The sequence below is a fragment of the Psammomys obesus genome, unplaced genomic scaffold (genome assembly GCF_907164565.1).
Source record: "Psammomys obesus unplaced genomic scaffold, mPsaObe1.curated_primary_1811, whole genome shotgun sequence".
NCBI classification, from domain to species: domain Eukaryota; kingdom Metazoa; phylum Chordata; class Mammalia; order Rodentia; family Muridae; genus Psammomys; species Psammomys obesus.
The window spans coordinates 14,918,894-14,938,427 of NW_026592118.1; the positions used below are offsets into that span (position 1 = coordinate 14,918,894).

General features: G+C 40.0%; 1 non-coding gene across 1 annotated transcript; it reads left to right on the forward strand.

The window, feature by feature from the left end:
- The first annotated feature begins 8,271 nt into the window (after positions 1-8,271).
- Positions 8,272-8,399, forward strand: LOC129681138 (small nucleolar RNA SNORA17). Its single transcript, XR_008720792.1, has one exon. It is a non-coding gene; the product is annotated as a small nucleolar RNA SNORA17 (small nucleolar RNA).
- The last annotated feature ends 11,135 nt before the right edge of the window (positions 8,400-19,534 follow it).

A 19,534-nucleotide genomic window follows, 5' to 3' on the forward strand; every position in this document is an offset into this window, starting at 1 on the left:
TCCGTGTGAAGGCTACAATAGTGCTTGTTGTGTCTCTTCCCTTTCCTGGTCACTGTTAGAGGCTTCGTGGCCAATCTTCGGCCTTCCAAAAGCAAGAGTCCAGGCATCATAATGAGTATTTGGGAGCTTGTTTTTAGTGCGTATTGTGCCCCTAATCCATATCATCCTTTATTCTTTCTTCATAACCTTAACTTAAAAGTTATTGCTCAATTTTATGTGCTTTTTAGAACCATCTTAAGTCCATTAAGGAGCAGAAGCAGTTTTACATGAAAATCCACCTCAATACATGCTCCCTGTTGGCCTGTAGGAAAGACAGCAAGGCTGACTGGAACCTGCTGCCACACACCGGGGGTCTCAGAACTCATTTCCTACAGCTGGTTCTTCCCACTCTACGATTGTTATAGTGTTTGCTCAAGTTCTGTTAAACAAAAATCATCACCCCGGCGTAGAATTGTCTTCATGTTCCTAAAAAGCCGGGGACAATGAGTTCACTTTAGAGGCTTAATATTTGTCTCTTTTAAATTCAGTTTCTAAGTTTCTGATAGTTTGCTTTTCTAGAGAAGGAAAGGCAGGCACTTGTGGCAAAGTGCCCTTTTCTCCTTGTCCAGAGAACAGAGTATGATCTGTGATGACAGCGATATGATTTCTGTTTCCTGATCTTTGTACTCCATTTTCTGGGCCAGCTTTCCACCTAAAGCATTTTGTACTGAGAGAAATGAATCCTTTCCGGGAGAGATTTTGCTGCCTATTAGGATTTTTTAAGTGAGATGAGAAATCACATGATGCATCAGGTGTTGAAATTTGCTACATATAGTCCCTGAGGGGGGAAAAATACCTATCTGTGTACTCAGAGTTCTTACTTTTAAAGCAATTAGCACTTCACAGTAGAAGTTGAGATGAGAGAGAGCGAGAAAGGAAGTGATAACTCCACCTACAGCTTCATCCATATCCATAAGAGTGATTGCTCTCCAATTATAATTTCCTATCAACCAACCTTCAACTTTCATCTATTTTTTCCTTCCAGTTCTATTGCTTTAATATATACTTATAAAGAGAAAAATAGAACCTCTATAGGACTTCTCATTAGTTCATAGTTCTAAGTTTTATTTTACTTTTTAAAATTTTATTTAAAATTATAATTACATCATTCCCTTCCATTTTCTCCATCCAGTCTCTCCCATGTACCCCCTTGCTCTCAAAAAATTGGTGTGTGTGAGTGTGTGTGTGTGTGTGTGTGTGTGTGTCCTGAAGAATGCTGAGAGTGGGAGAAAAAGGTCTTCCTCATGGAGAAGCACTCCCCTCCCCCACCATTGGTTATCTAGTACCCGGTAGCAGGCTTGAGATTATACATATGCAAACAGCATTATGCAGACCAAGCGGATTGAGAGTACTCCATAACTTGTGTTGTTATTGCTTTGACAGTGTCTCTAACTAGCAATGGTCCTCACACTGCCTCCCCTACTGGAATGACGCACTTCCCTGTAATAACAGCTCTCAGGCATATCTTGTGCTCCTATACATTCCGCCATTCAGACGTTACAACATCGGCTTCCATAAAGTGAGTGATTTCACTTTATACTAATTGTTTTGATGCCTACCTGCTTGTTTGGCTATAGCATAACAGTGCAACATTTATTCTTATCATCTTAACATCTGCTGCTTCGTGTGGCCGAGGCCTACCATTTGACAGCAGCATAAAGTTAGATGGTTACAAATGGCTTTTCACAGTACAATGCCCTTTTATAACCCAAACACTAACATTAATTTTTTTTTTTGAGACCGCCAGATGATAATTTTGGAATATAAAAGTTTGAACTGGGGCTGGGAAGATGGCAAGGCGACTGATGTGCACTTGTTCTGGCATAGGACCTAGGTTTGGTTTCCAACATCCACATGGTAGCTTACAACAGTCCTTCATGTCGGTTCTAGCAGATCGAGTGCCCTCTTCTGGCCTCTGCAGGCACCAGGATGTGCACATACAATCACATACAGACAGACAGACAAAGCGCTTACACAGAAAAATAAAAAAATATATATATTTAAAAATAATTTTTTTTTCTTCCGACTAGGCAAGATGGTAAAGGCATTTGGCACCAAGTTTTATAACCTGTTTTGGATTCCCCACATTCTCATGGTGGACAAGGAGGACATGTTCTCACAAGTTGTCCTCCCAATCGGCACACTTGCGCACACTGTCCTCCGATCTGTGAGTCAGCCTAATATGAAATGGCACGCACTGAGTCAGTCCAAATAATGTTAGCAGAGGCATCTGCTGTGTTTTTTAAGCTTTTCCCTTCATATTTGCTAGATTATTAGCCCAGTACTACAGAGGACCCTAGAAGCGAAGTCAGAACTAAACTCTCTAAGAGAGACAGAAAACACTTGAAAAGCAATAGGCGGGCCAAGTTAATCGGGCCGTGTGGCTTGTTTTGAGAAGATCTTCTTACTGCCCCTGATGACTTCTTTAAAAGAGATTGACTCTTTGCAGAACAAAAGTTCAGACTCCTCCACGTAGAATTTCCTTTTTTTCTTAAAATGTGGCATTAAGCTTTAAATTGTTAGAGTAAGCTTAAAAGATTAAAAAAAACAAACAAACAAACAAAAAAAACCTTGTTCAAAAAACATTTCAAAGTGGAACAGAACAAACGGCTATAAAAAGTTTTTCTTCTACCCTTACACAATATCCTTTACATTTTTGTATATCTACCAGAAATACTCTTTATATACACAGGCACTTACTTGCAGTTCAGTGTTTTCAGACAGGGTACTCTGCATCAGTCTATTGCCTAGAGAGGTGGGAGCCAGGACAACAGCTTTCACAGTAAACCAATAACAATATTAACAGCCTTTTCAATGCTCTATTTAAAACGATCTTTTTCTGAGTTTTTTAAATGGGAGGAGATCTTCTACTTTACTTGGCAGCTGTTTTTTTTCTTTTTACTATACAATATATGAACCCCTCAAAATCTATCTATCTATTTATTTATTTATTTATTTATTTATTTATTTATTTATTTATTATTTATTTATTTATATAAAACAGTTTTTTCACTTTGTATCCCAGCTGTAGATCCCTCCTAATCTCATCCTCCCACCCTCATCTCTTCCCATGCCCTTCCCCAGGTCCACTGAAAGGGGAAGGTCTTCCTCCCCTTCCCTCTGATCCCATCAGGTCTTATCAGGAGTGGCTGCATTGTATTCCTCTGTGACCTGGTAAGGCTACTCCACACTCAGGAGGAGGTGATCAAAGAGCAGGCCAATCAGTTCATGTCAGAGACAGTCCCTGTTTCCATTACTAGGTAACCCACTTGGACACTGAGCTGCCATGGGCTATGTCTGTGCAGGGGTTCTAGGTTATCTCCATGCATGGTTCTTGTTTGGAGTATCAGTCTCAGAAAAGACCCCTGGGCCCAGATATTTATTTTGGTTTTGTTGCTCTCCTTGTGGGGTTCCTGTCCCCTCCAGTCTTTCTATCTCCCCTTTCTTTCAGAAGATTCCCTGCACTCTGCCCAAAGTTTGGCTATGAGTCTCAGCATGTGCTTTGATACCTTCATGGCTAGAGTCTTTCAAAGGCCCTCTTTGGTAGGCTCCTGTCCTCTTCCCTGTTTTCTACCTCTTCTGATGTCCATCCTCTTTGCCTTTCTGAGTGAGGATTGATTGTCTTACCCAGGGTCCTCTTTCTTGCTTAGCTTCTTTAGGTGTACAGATTTTAGTATGTTTATCCTATATTTTATTTCTAATATCCACTTACAAGTGAGCATATACCATTTGTGTCTTTCTGCTCCTGGGACACCTCACTCAGGATGATCTTTTTTAGTTCCCACCATTTGCCTGATAATTTCATGATTTCCTTGTTTTTTATTGCTGAGTAGTATTCCATTGTGTAAATGTACCACAATTTCTGTGTCCATTTCTCAGTTGAGGGACATCTGGGTTGTTTCCAGATTATGGCTATTACAAATAAAGTTGCTATGAACATGGTTGAGCAAATGTCCTTGTTGTGTACTTGAACATCTTTTGTATATACGCCTAGGCATGGTATAGCTGGATCTTGAGGAAGTGCTATTCTTGATTGTCTGAGAAAGCACCAGATTGATTTCCAACATGGTTGTACAAATTTACATTCCCACCAGCAATGGTGGAGGGTTCCCCTTTCTCCACAACCTCTCAAGCATGTATTGCCACTTGAGTTTTTGATCTTAACCTTTCTGATGGGTGTAAGGTGAAATCTCAGGGTCGTTTTTATTTTCATTTTCCTGATGGCTAAGGATGTTGAGCATTTCCTTAAGTGTTTCTCTGTTCCTCTATTAAGAATTCTGTTTAGCTCTCTACACCATTTTTAAATTGGATTACTTGATTTGTTGTTGTTTAACTTCTGGAGTTCTTTATATATTCTGTATATTAGCCCTCTGTCATATATAGGGTTGGTGATGATCCTTTCCCAGTCTGTAGGCTGTTGTTTTGTTCTGACAACAGTGTCCTTTGCTTTACAGAAGGTTTTCAATTTCATGAGGTCCCATTTATTGATTATTGATTTTAGAGCCTGTGATTTTGGTGTTCTGTTCAGGAAGTTGTCTCCTGTGCCAATGAATTCAAGGCTTTTCCCCACTTTTTCTTCTAACAGGTTTCGTGTGTCTGGTTTTATGTGTCCAAGTCTTTGATCCACTTGGACCTTAGTTTTGTGCAGGAACCTCTCAAAATTAATAACTATGAACCTTACTCTTTTTCTTCTGAACAACTGATAATTGAGAGAATAGAGATAACATTGATAATTTCTACTAAAATAATATGTCATTTCTTGAAATATTGTCACAAATACCCTTATAGTAAAATTTTATTGTTTCTGTTTTCAGTTTAAACTAGTTTCTATAGATTTGCTTTAGAGCTTATAAAAAAATGCTAGTCTTTGTTCTCTGAATTTTCCAACATGAGACTGTTAAACAAAAGCATACTGTCTGTTCCATCTTCAGCAAGATGGCTAATTCATCTTCAGATTTCCCCCAGTGGCATGTAAATAACAGTGACCTCAAACATCTTTGAAACATTCAATTTTGGCATTTCTTGTACTTTGACTGTAACTTTTATTTGCATTTGCCAAGCAGGGTCAACTTTTTTTGTTATGAGTATTGGCCATAATAATCATCACCAGATTTCTTTTTTTGGTAATCAATGTATATCTACATATATGTATATATATAAATTTATAATATGTATAAAATTTATATAAGTTTATACATCTATATAAACTCTCAATATCTAATTGGCTGCTTGTCTTTTGTTGCCTTCAGTATTATTGATAATTCATAGAATACTGTATCCAGGTAGCCATAATTGTTATCCACACATTTTCCTAGTCAATGGATTATCTGAGAAGTGATTTACTTTAATGCCCAGTTTATGTATCAGTCTGTCTGGATTCAAATTCCAAGTATTTTTTAATATGTATGTAATCTGGGGGTATATATTTGTCATATGAAATGGGTTGAAAATAATACCTATCTCATATGATAGAATGGAGATTAAATACATAAATGCAAATCATGCAGAATACCATCTATTACAGCCAATGTTTGCTATCCTTATATTTGTAATATATTTTGCTCCAAACGTCTTTTCAATTATATAGAATCTGTTTGTTAGTTTACTTAATGGATTGTAAAGATTGCCTCCATCCATGATTATGCAAACCAATAGCTTTTTTAAATTTAACTCTTTATTTATTTCAGCATATTTGTGAAAGTAAGAACTGAACTTTGTAGTTTTCTCCACGTGACTTGTATTGAATATATTAAATAAGCCCTGCCATCCGCTGGTGCCTACCAGGCTGCCTGTATACTTCATTTTTCCTTTACTCTCCATGTGATCCCACTACTTTCTTGCCTGTTACTACCGTTTTCATGATGATAGTATTACAGGAGATTTAATATTTGATAGACTAATCCCATATCAAGATTCCTTTATCAATAGGGTCTTCTTAGTAATTCTCAAATGCTTTAAATTGTCCCTCCAAATGCTATTTACCACACACACACACACATACACATGTATGCAGCATTAAATGATGCTTATCATTAATTTATATATGAATATTTTATGCATATGCAGTGTTCGGGTGCCTGTGCATGTGTGCACAGGTGTGGGTGTGTTTGTGTGCGTGCATGTGGAGGCTAAGGGCCATTAACATCCATCCATAACTTAATAATAAGGACATTAATAGTGATTTTGAGTGACATCCTTGGGAATGCCTTTCACCTCCTTTGAGGCAGAGAGCTAAACTGGCTGGTCCTAAAGCCCCACGGATCCACATGGTCACCTCCATGGTTAAGGTATTGATTACAAATGCAGGCCAGCACCGTGGTTCTGCCCCCCCCCACCTTTTTTTTTTTCATGAGTTCTGAAAACTGAACTCGGGTCTTCGTGTTTACATTGCATGCTCTTCAAAAAAAAAAAAAAAAAAAAGCTATGTCCCAGCTCTACCTCAGTAATTTCTATGCTCCCGTTCATACGTGTGGCCAGGTATTGCTTTTTTAGGACATGCATACTTTGCCTTCTCTTACATTAATCAGGCTTCTTCCTCTTCCCCCTCCTATTCTTCCTTTCCTCTTCTCCACTGTCATCCTTCTCTTTGAAGCAGCTTTGTTTCTGATAACTTTTCAAATAGAAACGTACAGAGGTGAAACAGTGAGGGTCAATGAGGGTGGGTGCGGGGAGAGGCTCCGTGGTGGGCAGGGCTGGCTGGCATTCCACTCTGCCTCACAGTTTTGTCCATCCTTGGAACTTCAAGGTTTAGATAAAGTCAATCGTTTGCTAGCTAACATCGCCAAGGGCAAGCTGGCACGGTGCTGGAATGGCAAGACACTTCAACTACGTGCCAGCTCTAATAGACAGAAGCTGTTGCCTGTTTCTCTTTGTGAAGAAAGATTCTAAAAACAACATTTTTGACAGTAGATTTAATTATTAGATTTGAGTTCAGTTTTGGCTGTTATTTACTAGCTGTCTCTGGCACATCCTAGGCGTTCAGCTAGTAATTACTCAAATGAACCTCTATTGAGTCCTTTTAAGTTCACTGAGCCTGACCATCTGTATCTATAGAATGAAACAGTAATAACAGCTCTGAGCGGTTACTGTGAAGATGAAATGAAATGAGTGCCTTTGCATACAAATGTTTTCTCAGCAACAGAATGCTACAATAATGTAAAGTGTAACCAGAAACTGAAAATTTGGCCATTAAACTGAAAAGTAACCCATTGAACACTTACTGTGCTTCTGTTTCTCTGTTGTTTTGTTTCCCTTTTAATGGTTTAAATTCCTTCAATAGGAAGTGTGCAAGAGAAGCTCCAGCAGCAGGGACTATTCATTGAGCTCTGGGGTAGCACATGGAGTTTGTCTGATACGTGGTAAAATGTGGCCTCAGGGTTTCCTCAGTCCTTCAACCTCACTTTGTATATACATTTTTTTTTTTAAATTTAGTAGTTAGATCAAGTAGCCTATATGGCCATAAAATTTTGTTGACCTGAATTAACATATTTCAGTCTTTGAAATCTTGTAATCTTATCTGCAAGCCAGGTGTGGTGGTGCATGCCTTAATCCCAGCACTTGGGAAGCAGAGGCAGGTGGATTTTTATGAGTTTAAGGACAGCTTGGTCTAGATAGTAAGCTCCAGGCCAGCCAGGTTACATAGTAAGGCTGTCTCAAAAAAAATAAGTTAAGCTAATAATGATTATTCTGATCACTAGCTCTTTGAAACATGATTTTCTTCTCCCCTAAGTTCAAATTTTTGTGTTTATATCTAAGTTGACCAAAGCTAGACCCTATCATTTTGACTTCAAGCTCTTCAAACTGCCAGCATCTGATGCCTAAAATATTTGCAACTAAATTACTGCATGACAACAAATCATGTCTTCTATAATTAATAGTAAATATTAGATAAGCCACTAAGCCACAGTCTTCAATATTTTTGAGGGTTGGTTTTTTAGTTTCTATCTTAAAGAATATGCCACATGTGTGCTCTTTAACTCTCTGTGAACCAATTATGAGATAACTGTCTGTATGTTTATCCATCCATCTCTCTGTCTGTCTGTCTACCAATCTATCTAGATACACATTAAAAGGGAACACGTATATGCCTAGAAAGAGATTAAGACAATTAGTAATTGCAAAAACATATTTATATCAAATATTAGAAAAGTAAAATATGGCAGAAAAGGAAATATTTAAGATGAAAAGTCTAGAGTTCTAATAATAACTACCAGCAAAATAAAATGTTGTGCACCTGCCCCTAGAAGCTTCGTGGATGTGGCTGCTGTCTCACATATGCACCAGTAGGTGGCAGAAGAGAGATTGTGTCTATGCTCATTGTTCTGACCTATAAAAATCCGAATGACTGGCAGCCTAGCATTCCTTGAAAAAGCTAGCCCAGATGCTCACCAGTTGGACACTGCACATACCTGGGGTTGGGCAGATCATTCCTGAGATGACACCTGCCCAGTGCCATAATGCATGAGCGGGGCATAGTCCTCCTGAGACAACCCTAGATACTCAGAGACCCTGGAACCACTTAAGGGAGCAAGTAGATGGTGTCAGAAAAATGAGAGAAATAGAAGAATGTGGGCCACCTGAGACCAGGGTCCTGGTCTGTGCTTCCACCCAGGGATGTGTCTAGGTCCATGGCTCTGCAGCAGCAAGGTTCTGTGACCACCAAAAACTAGGGGACGTCCCTGGTCTGGGCCATCACCCAGGGACATGTTAATGTCTGAAGGCTGTGCAAAACTGGCTCCCACCCTCCCCTGGGCATCATGGAAAAGCTGGCCCTGGGGCAAGAAAGCAGGAGAGCTGGCCCCACCCCTAGCCAGCTGCAGTTCTCAGGAAAGTGGGCATTGCACATTTCAGGAGTTTTGGTTGAGCCAGTTTCCCGAGGATATGATCATGGGAGTCCTGGCCCTACCACTCGCCTCCATGCAGTGGCACAAATGAGGGAAAGGACCCTTCTCCCCCCCCCCCAGACCCTCACAACCTGCAGCAGGCAGGAGACCTGGCCCTGGGTTCATGAGAGTAGGAGAGCTGGCCCTGCCCCTCACCTGCTGCCACACTTAGGAGAGCAGGCCCTGCACCTGGCCTACGCAGCACAGTAGAGCTGGCCCTGAGGGCATGAGTTTGGGAGAGTGGGCCCTGCTCCTAGTTTGCTATGTGGTGACATAGGCAAGGGAGAGGTGGCCATATCTACCCGCCTCCACAGCAGAGGTTGCTGTTGAGCCAGCCCTGAGGACATGAAAGGGGGAGGACAAACAGCAGACTGACCAGCTCAGCTACCTCTCAGGCCCAGATCTGTGGCTTTGAATCGGCCCAACTCAATGTCTGTCCTATCAGTGAACTGCTGTAGTGCATGAAGAGATTGGTCCTACAGATCCAAGGATCTCACCACACAGGGCAACAACAGGATATCCAAGAGGAGTCCCACTGAAGTTCCAGTATTGATCAAATTGCAGAAGCAAGAGGCCTCATACCAGAACAATAGCTTATTGCAGTGAACATTTGCAAGCAAAGATGGATGGACAAAAGGGTATACTGTGGGATACACGTTGACACATTACAGCCTCCACATGAGGTGCTTTCTTTTTCACCATTGCAGGGGAGGTTACAAGGGTAGAGGGTGGGTACAAGTGGGGAGAAAGATGAGTGGGATTGGGGCGCATGATGTGAAATTCACAAAGAACCAATAAAGTCTTTTTAAAAAAGAAGATAAACATTTGTAAAGTAAAAAAAAAAAAAAGAATGTTGCACGTGCTGTATAGGATTCATACTAGTCTATATAGTTTTCAACACTTCACCCCACGCCCCTCAAAACAAAAATAGAAATGGATAACTGTGTAGGCTGATACATACTTTAACCCGTCTCACTCTGATAAGCTTTTATTATCTGGATGCATCCCATGATAGCATATCGTATAGCTAAATTACTGTAAAACTTATTTTGAATAACAATACAACTTACTTTAAAAAAAAAAGAAAAGCTCTATATTGTTTGGTTTTTGCAGGCTGTGTGGCTCAGTGGGTAGAGGGCTTGCTGCTCCACATGAGGCCCTGGGGTTGATCCCCAGCACCATATAACTGGGCAGAGCGGTGCATGTCTGCAATTCAAGCACTTCAGAGAATTCAAAGTCAGTCTCAGCTATAGAGGGGCTTAGAAGCCAGCCTGGAATGGACTACCTGAGATCCCAAAAAGAAAGGGGGAGGGAGAGAAATAGAGAAAGAAGGCGAGAGGGAGAGAGGGAGAGAGAGGGAAAAGGAAAGGAGGGAGAGAGAGAAGAAAGGAGAGAAGGTGAAAGGAAAGAAAGACTTCATCCTAGGTTTAGTTTAGGCTTAGTTTATCCTTCAGTGGGAACATTATCCTACTGAAGGTCATTTTGAGGTCAATGATACTTTTCAATGGTGAAGCCCTTCACAGGCCTCTCTTCTGTTGACAGCTGTCATTTCCTCCTCTTTCTTTCCTTTTCCTCTGACCAGGAAATCACAGGCCAGACTATGGAGCCACGCCTTCACCAGTCAGCCACTGGTGACTCACTCTGAAATTTGGTGAGAAAGGTTGTCATACAAGCCTGGTATTGAGTTCCCAGAAGGTGCTTCTTAGAAACATACAAAGTTTAGGATTTTAGTCTCTGAAAGCAAAGCTCCTGACCCCACACAATCCACCAGCCTGTCCGTCATGGATCAATTTGTCCACCCAGGGTCAAAGGGCTAGGTCCCTGGATAGAGGAATGTGTCCCCTTCTCTGGGAAATCTTGGTCCTCGAACCTTCTAACTGCGAAGCATTTCTCACTTCCTGTCACATAGAGTTCAGACTGTCATGTTTTGGGAGGAAAGCCTCTCCATGGTCTCTACAGGGTGCTTGAAGGGAGTGAAGTTTAGCTATCAAGGACTTCTACCAAGCATACAGGTACTGTACTCTCATAAAGAGAAAATGGGGAGCCAGACCTTTTATGACATGACTTATGTTTGTCGGTCAACCTCGAACTTGTGGATATTTAACTGTCAGAGTATTTCCGAGCACTATTTGAAAACTATGCATCAGAAGACTGTGAAGCACATATTCTCTTTGCAAGCTTTCTTAGCTTATGACACCCCAAAGGTCTAAGATTTCTCACACCGAACAGAAAACTATTCTAATTACCTTTGACTTGAATTCTAATGAAAAGGCAAGCAATTAACAATTAATGTCATTGTGCATAAATTAATTATTAAATGAAAGGGGTTTTTTTGTCAATATTCCAAATACATTGTGGAATAGGATTAACTATTCACTAGTAGAATTGGTAAGTTGTGAATAGACCCTGCAGGCAGTAGTGAATTAAACTGAGGAATTTCCCAAAAAGAAGAGACAATGCCATAAATAACTTTGTGAGTCTTATTAAAAAATATTCTAACGTAAAAAGACGTTGACAAAGATCTAGACTATGCTTGAGAAATCTGACACCTTAACAGTTACAAAATTGGTCATTGCCAGGACAAGGTTTTATGCATTTGCTGCTTATGCTGCATGTTCTTGTGAAAAATAATAATAGTGACAATTTCAAAGGCTTCAATTTATCCAAACTACCATTTGTATAATTCATAAACTAGTTCATTGTGTTTTAAAATAAATTATAACTGTAATTTTCAATAATTAACTTACAGTTATTAGATTCATGAATTGTGTTATTGAATTTTTGCGTTTATGAGTTCTCATGAAATAAAACTTAAAATTGCTTTAAACAGTCTGAACCACTGAGGTTCACAGAGAGCCTGTGCATGCAGAGGACTGGGTTTTGATAAAGGCTTGAATATAATCCAAAACCTGAATGCTGTTCTCAAACCATTTGTACCATTCAATTATTTATAAAACCACCTGGCTTTCGACACATTCAACCACAGACATAATTCATTTACATATCTTCATGCTGGAGCTCTAGCACTAGCCTTATTATAAAAACCTTTTCTATCATTTTATTGTCAAACTACGATATTTAGCATTTTCCTAAGAGTTATATAAATGGTAGTGAATTGGCTAACTTGAAGCTTTAAAAATTACTTCTTGCGAGGGGCAAGGCTGGCTGCTCTTCCACAGGACCAGAATTCAATTCCCAGCCCCCACATGGCAGCTCACAACTGTCCATAACTCCAGTTCGAGGGCATTTGACACTCTCACATAGACATATATACAGATGAAACTCTAATGAACCTAAAAATAATAAAAATAAAATCATTTAAAAATTATGTCTTGCAATAGTTTCTGTGACATTGGCAGGAAAAGTGTGAGACTGTGTTTTAACAGTGGCCAGTTCTGTAAAGTTTTAATGCTATATCTTTAAATTTTAAGGTAAATTTTGTAAATGGCCTTTTAATTATTAAATCCTTTTATATTAATAATTAATTCTCATTAATCTATTGAAGAAAACAGATATATGATGCCAGATCATGCAATGCTGGAAGCTTGCTTTTGATAGAACTGTTAGGTTGTCCATGATCTTGAGCTATGTCTATATTATAACCACTAACTAAAGAACACAGACAAAAACATGCCATTGTATCTACTGTGTGAAAAATAAAATCTCGTAATATCATAGGCATGGAAGTAGCTTATCATTTCACATTTAGCACTTTGTTTGAAACTAACCCATGACCCATTTAAGATCAAAGTTCATGCAACTGGCAAGTAATGGTGGCTTTATTGTGTGTCTCTGACATGTGAAGTACACAAAAAAGGAATTCATAGAGATAAATTGTTTGGCATGAACTAGGCCGGCCTAAGCCTAGAAGACTTTCTCAAATTCAAATGAAGACAAAGAATGAGAGAAATAAATTATTAGAGGTAGCCAATTTTATCCTGCACCACTACCAAAACATAAAAAGGCACACATTCCCAGTTCTTGAACATTTTTATGCCTTTCAGAGCAAGTTTCATGGTATAAGGCCTGCACATTCACTAAATGTGACAGACATTTTTACCAGTGCCTTAAATAGGCCTCTATAGGCAGGCTTAAACCTTAACTATTTTTTCCTGTATTTAGAGAAAGGGAAATAATTTCCAAACAGAAAAAATGTTCCCTGTATGACCAAGTTACGCACACGTGTGTACCTCACAGAAGAACTTGAAAAGCCACTTATCTTCAGATTTCCCTACCTCCTGGCATTCCAGGGCAGGGGATGAATTAGGCAAAACAAAAGGAGATTCTCTTCTCTCTTCCTCACCGCTTCCCAGCAGGAAAAAGAACTTTTCACATGGCCCCCAGAAGCTAAGAAAGAGCTGTCCAGGGAGAAGGGTTGATTGTTGGAAACAGTGGGGTTAGAAAGTGATGCACTTCTGTTTTTTTTCTTTATTAATTACACTTTACTCACTTTGTATCCCCCCTGTGGTTCCCTCCCTCCTCCCATCCCAATCCCTACCTCTCTCCACCCTCTGCATGCATGCCCCTCCCCAAGTCCACTGATAGGGGAGGACTTCTTTTCCTTCCTTCTGATCCTAGTCAATTAGGTTTCATCAGGAGTGGCTGCCTTGTCCTCTTCTGTGGCCTGGTAATACTGCTTCCCCCTCAGGGGGAGGTAATTAAAGAGCAGGCCAATCAGTTCATGTCAGAGACAGTCCTTGTTCCTATCACAATGGAACCCACTTGGATACTGAACTGCCATGGGCTACATCTGTGCAGGGTCTTAGGTTATCTCCATGCATAGTCCTTGGTTGCAATAGCAGTCTCAGGAAAGACCTCTGTGCTCAGATTTTTTGGTTCTGTTGCTCTCCTTATGGAGTTCCTTTCCTCTCCAGATCTTACTGTTTCCCACTTCTTTCCTAAGATTCCCTGCACTCTGCCCAAAAGTTGCCCATAAGTCTCAGCATCTGCATTGATAGTCTGCAGGGCAGAGCCTTTCAGAGGTCCTCTGTGTCAGGCTCCTGACTTGTTCCCTCTTTTCTTCTTCTTCTGATGTCCAGCCTCTTTGCCTTTCTGGGTAGGAATTGAGCATTTTAGCAAGAGTCCTCCCTCTTGATTAGTTTCCCTAGGTGTACAGATTTTAGTAGGTTTATCCTATATTACATGTCTATATGAGTGAGTATATACCGTGTGCATCCCTCTGCTGCTGGGATAGCTCACTCAGGATGATCTTTTCCAGATCCCACCATTTACCTGCAAATTTCATGATTTCCTTGTTTTTTATTGCTGAGTAATATTCCATTGTGTAGATATACCACAATTTGTGCACCCATTCCTCCACTGAGGGGCATCTGGGCTGTTTCCAGCTTCTGGCTATTACAAATAAGGCTGCTGCAAACATGGTCAAGCAAATGTCCTTATTGTGTACTTGAGAATCTTTTGGATATATGCCTAGGAGTGGTATAGGTGGATCTTGAGGAAGTGCTATTCCTAGTTGTCTGAGAAAGCGCCAGATTGCTTTCCAGAGTGGTTGTACAAGTTTACATTCCCACCAGCAGTGGAGGGGGGGTTCCCCTTTCTCCACAACCTCTCCAGCATGTGTTGTCTCTTGAGGTTTTGATCTTAGCCATTCTGATGGGTATAAGGTGAAATCTTAGGGTTGTTTTGATTTGCATTTCCCAAGTGGATCAAAGACCTCAACATAAAACTAGACACATTAAATCGGTTAGAAGAAAAAAATAGGGAAGACCCTTGAACTCATTGGCACAGGAGACAACTTCCTAAACAGAACACCAACAGCACAGGCTCTAAGAGCAACAATTAATAAATGGGACCTCATGAAACTGAAAAGCTTCTGTAAAGCAAAGGATACTGTCCTCAGAACAAAACAACAGTATACAGATTGGGAAAAGATCTTCACCAACCCTATATCTGACAGAGGGCTAATATCCAGTATATATAAAGAACTAAAGAAGTTAAACAACAAAAAAATCAAGTAATCCAATTAAAAATAGGGTACAGAGCTAAACAGAGAATTCTCTTCAGAGGAATATTGAATGGCAGAGAAACACTTAAAGAAATGCACTTCTGGTTTTATGCATAGGTCTTTTCCAAGTAGAAGCCACGGAAAAGCTGCCTGTTTGGGGCATTTGAGTTGTACTGAACACAGACACACACATGGCCTATTCCAGCCTCAGGGACAGTTGAAACAGAAGCTGCATCAGGTGGCCTCTGGCTTGACAGTTTTTGTTCCACCAAGTTTACGTCACCAGTTTAAATCTCCATTGCAACAGTGTCCAGGGGGACCAACGGGAAGGGTTTAGGTCATAAGGGCGGAGCTCTCAGGAACAAATCAGTGACTTTGGGAATAAAAGGGCTTGTGGGGATGGGCTTGTTCTCTCTCCTCTTCTGCTCTGTGAGGGAGAGTATCCCAGTCCAGTGTGCAGCATTCAAGGCACAAGCTAGGAAGTAAACCACCATGTACCCTGCACCAGTGCCTTAATCTTGAAATTGCCAGCTGGCATTGCACGTTATAAATTACATGGTTATATAGAATCTGTTATAGTTATATGAATCAGATCAAATTGGTAAGGCTCCCAAATAATTACCATCCAGCCCTTTATAAGGAACGTTTCCTAGGTCTTAACCTGACCTCTATCCCACAGCCATCTCCAAGGTTAGTAACCCCCTCGACTGCTTAGAGACAAAACTAGTTATAATTACATGAATACAACCCCAGCGCATCCATGACATAATTTTTCCGTAGGCGCTTTCCCCAGGTGTACAAGAGCGGCCTACAGCTTCACCTGTAACACCTCATTCATGTAAGCCTTCTTTTGGTTGGCTGGCACCGTGCTTGCTTAGCCCTCTGTTTCGGGTGCTTCGGTTGCTACTCCCTTCCATACTCTCTCATGCCTGGAGAAGTCCTGTTCCTGAGGCCTAGTCCAAGTCCCCTGTTAGGCCTTGATCACTCACGGAGACATTTCTAGCATCAGTGCGTCCAACTGTGTTTTCCAGCTTACACTCCTCCAAGTACCAGAACCCATGTCATTCATGCTGTCAAGGCATTTATCACACCAGAGTAACATATCTGTACGCTTTCTTCCACTCAGTCATAACTCCATCATTCTGTATCACCATGGCTTGGCACAGTTGCTTGCCATACCATAGGTGAACTACATTTAATGAATTAATTACATTCCTTGGAACTTCTCAGAAGCAGAACCCTGAACACCGATTTTAATGAGAAAATCTTATTTTATTTATTTATTTTGGTATGGCATGCTTATTTTATTTTAATTTTTTATTTATTACAATTTATTCACTTTGTATCCTAGCTGTAGCCTCCTTCCTCATCCCTCCCAATCTTGCCCTCCCTTCCTCTTCTCCTCCCATACCCCTTCCCCAGTCCACTGATAGAGGAGGTCCTCCTCCCCTTTCCTCTGATCTTAACCTATCAGGTCTTATCAGGACTGGCTGCATTTTCTTCCTCTGTGGCCTGCTAAGGCTGATCCCCTCTCAGAGGGAGGTGATCAAAGAGCCAGCCACTGAGTTCATGTCAGAGACAGTCCCTATTTCCCTTACTAGGGAACCCACTTGGACACTGAGCTGCTATGGGTTACATCTGTGCAGGGTTCTAGATTATCTCCATGCATGGTCCTTGGTTATAATATCAGTCTGAGAAAAGACCCCTAGACCCAGATTTTTTGGTTCTGTTGCTCTCCTTGTGGAATTCTTGTTCACTCCAGGTCTTTCTATCTCCCCCTTCTTTCATAAGATTCTCTGTACTCTGCTCAAAGTTTGGCTAGAGTCTCAGCATCTGCTTTAATACCCTGTTGGGTAGAGTCTTTCAGAGGTCCTCTGTGGCAAGCTCCTGTCTTGTTCCTTGTTTTCACCCTCTTCTGATGTCCATACCATTTGCCTTTCCGAATAAAAATTTACATAAAATAACCTTAGAAGATTTCTTTGGAGAAAGTCAGTAAATCCTTTCAATTTTATCTCTTTCTTTTTGTTGTTGTTACAGAAACTTACTTTCTAAGCACGGCTAATCAGCAATTGGATTCCAAAATAATTCTTTTGGTAGTGAAAAGTCAGCAACAAGGTCACATGCTCTGCAAGTGTATGTTGTATTTTCAATAATCTCAGGTGTAGTAAGTCATTGGTAATGTGGGTAGTATTTCCTCAGAGTGAAATGCTACTGAATAATTTTCCCATTATATCAGTGTACACAACATCAAGCCCAACAATATTAAACAAATCCTTCTTTTTTATTTAACTATACTAGAAAGCTTTCAGGGATATATATTATTCATATATAATTTCATCATGGAAGTAGCACGCTGAGGATCCAAACAGAAAGCACTGTTGTTTTAGAGAGCATGGGAATGCTGGCTTCTATTTTACACCGGTTCAGACCTTTTATTGAATGAAATTAATTAATTTTTTTTTGGCTGGGTGTATCATTCAGTGGCAGAGTGCCTGTTTATAATGTTTATAATTTACCCTGGGTTTGGTCGTAATCAGAAATTAATAATAATAATAATAATAACTAAAAGCAAATTAAAATTTACCTTGCCTTGAATGTCACTGTGAAAATGAGCCTGTCTCAGCACTCACCAATGCCATCGGACACTGTCAGATACCCTGCAGTGACGAGGGGACATGACATAGGATGAGTTTTTAGTGGGAGTAAAGGGAAGGACTTGGGCATCCCTTGTTGCTGGGGGAGGGGGACATTTGCTGCTGCTTCTGCTGAGCATCCCTGCCTTTCTTTAGGTACGTTGCCCTTAGGAGGCCCACCCACCTCCCTCTAGGGACTATGCTTCCGGTGCATCTGTCTCTGCAGTTCTTGTACTAGGTCTAGGAGTGACACCCCAGACTGGGACAATCAGGACTTCTGTCACAGCAACTGGTTTGAGGGTTGGCATGTGACTGACTCTTGATCAGCCCATCCAGATTCGATCCTCTAGTGACAAAAGAAGCATGGACCTTGCCAGGGGCTACTATGTTGCCATGGCCTGCCTGAGACCTATGTCATTCCAGGAAAGAAAAATAAGAATTAAGGGATGAAGAATTATTTCAGCTCTGTATACAGGTAAAACTGCCTCTGAGCTTTTCAGTATTCATAATCAATAAATCATTTTTGATTAAACTAAACTGAGCTAAGGTCTGCTGATTTATAACCAAAAATGTTTGTCAATTCTAATTTATAAATAATAATGTGCAGAATTTTAAAAGTTACCTGGAAACAATGTCTTTGAAAATTCCAAAGGAGTTTAAATTAACAGAATAGTAAAAGAAAACATAAAGAGAATTAATTTAGAGATATTAAATACCTCTAAAAGGGATTTGAAGACAGCTTTAAAATTTAACCAAACTACCTTTGGAAAATTCAACTTACTTGAAAATAAGATGTGAGAGAAAATATCGTATTTTCCTATCCAGTTTTAATTTCATAAATTAACGATAGCTTAGTATTTCAAACATGTTCATTAACATTTTGAATATCTAATTAACATTTATGTGAGGATATAATTTTTCTTTACACAATTTAAGAGTTAATTAATTATGATAATTTTCACTATGAAATAGTGTATATGTATGAAAATATATTAGAAACATTGCATGTATAATACAATGCATGAAATAACATATAACAGCAAACAACAGTGGACCTATGCATCTAACCTATTTAAAACATATATTGCTACAATATATATTCAACTTTCCTGTATCTTTACTTAAAATATCTCCTTCTTCCTTCATGTAATTACCACTCAGACAGAATCTTTCATTCTCATATATTGCTTTCTAATCTATTGTATACCTGTGAATGTTTAAACAACAAAGAACACTACCTAAACTTGACGTAAGTGTATATTTCATTTTTTAGTAAAGTTTTACTAATGTGTTAACATTTCAGCAAAGTTATTGCAACAAGTTTAAAAGGCAGACAGACCATTGTAGGCTTTAAAGGAACAAATGAGGTTTAAAATACAATTAAATTAATACACAGATCTATGGGGTTTACTGAGTAACTACAAGGCCCAGAAAACAAATTAAATCTGAAAGAATAATTCCAGTACTAGCACCCACAATATCTCTGAATGTTTAACTTTTCACTGCTTCATTCATTCCTTATGTTTGAACTTCCTCCCAAATACAGTGCTCTCAAACTCCCAAAAGACAGAACATAAGAGATCCCAGTACTAAGAGTGAAAGATAAAGAAGAGCCACAGAAACCAGCTTCAACTAGCGAGTTACGTGGAAGCCAGAGCTTACTCGACTCAATCAAAAGATTTCTGAGCTCTCAATACTGTGTGTGAGAGGCGGTGAGTCAGTTTATGAACAGATGACAAATTAGCAACACACAGCATTATCCTTATCAGTTTTTTCTCACAGGTTATATTTCTAACAACACTAGGGTTAAATGTTTGGGACACTTGCTTGTTGTACACTGGGACAGAGCAGGGCCAGGCATTTTCTGGTGGCTGAACACCTACCTATTGTGTAAGGAACAAGCAACACAACAGCATACACCCCCCACCCCCCCACCTCCCCACCCCCCCCCTGCCCCACTCGACAACAAACAACTCGCCCAAACATTTAACCCTAGTGTTGTTAGAAATATAACC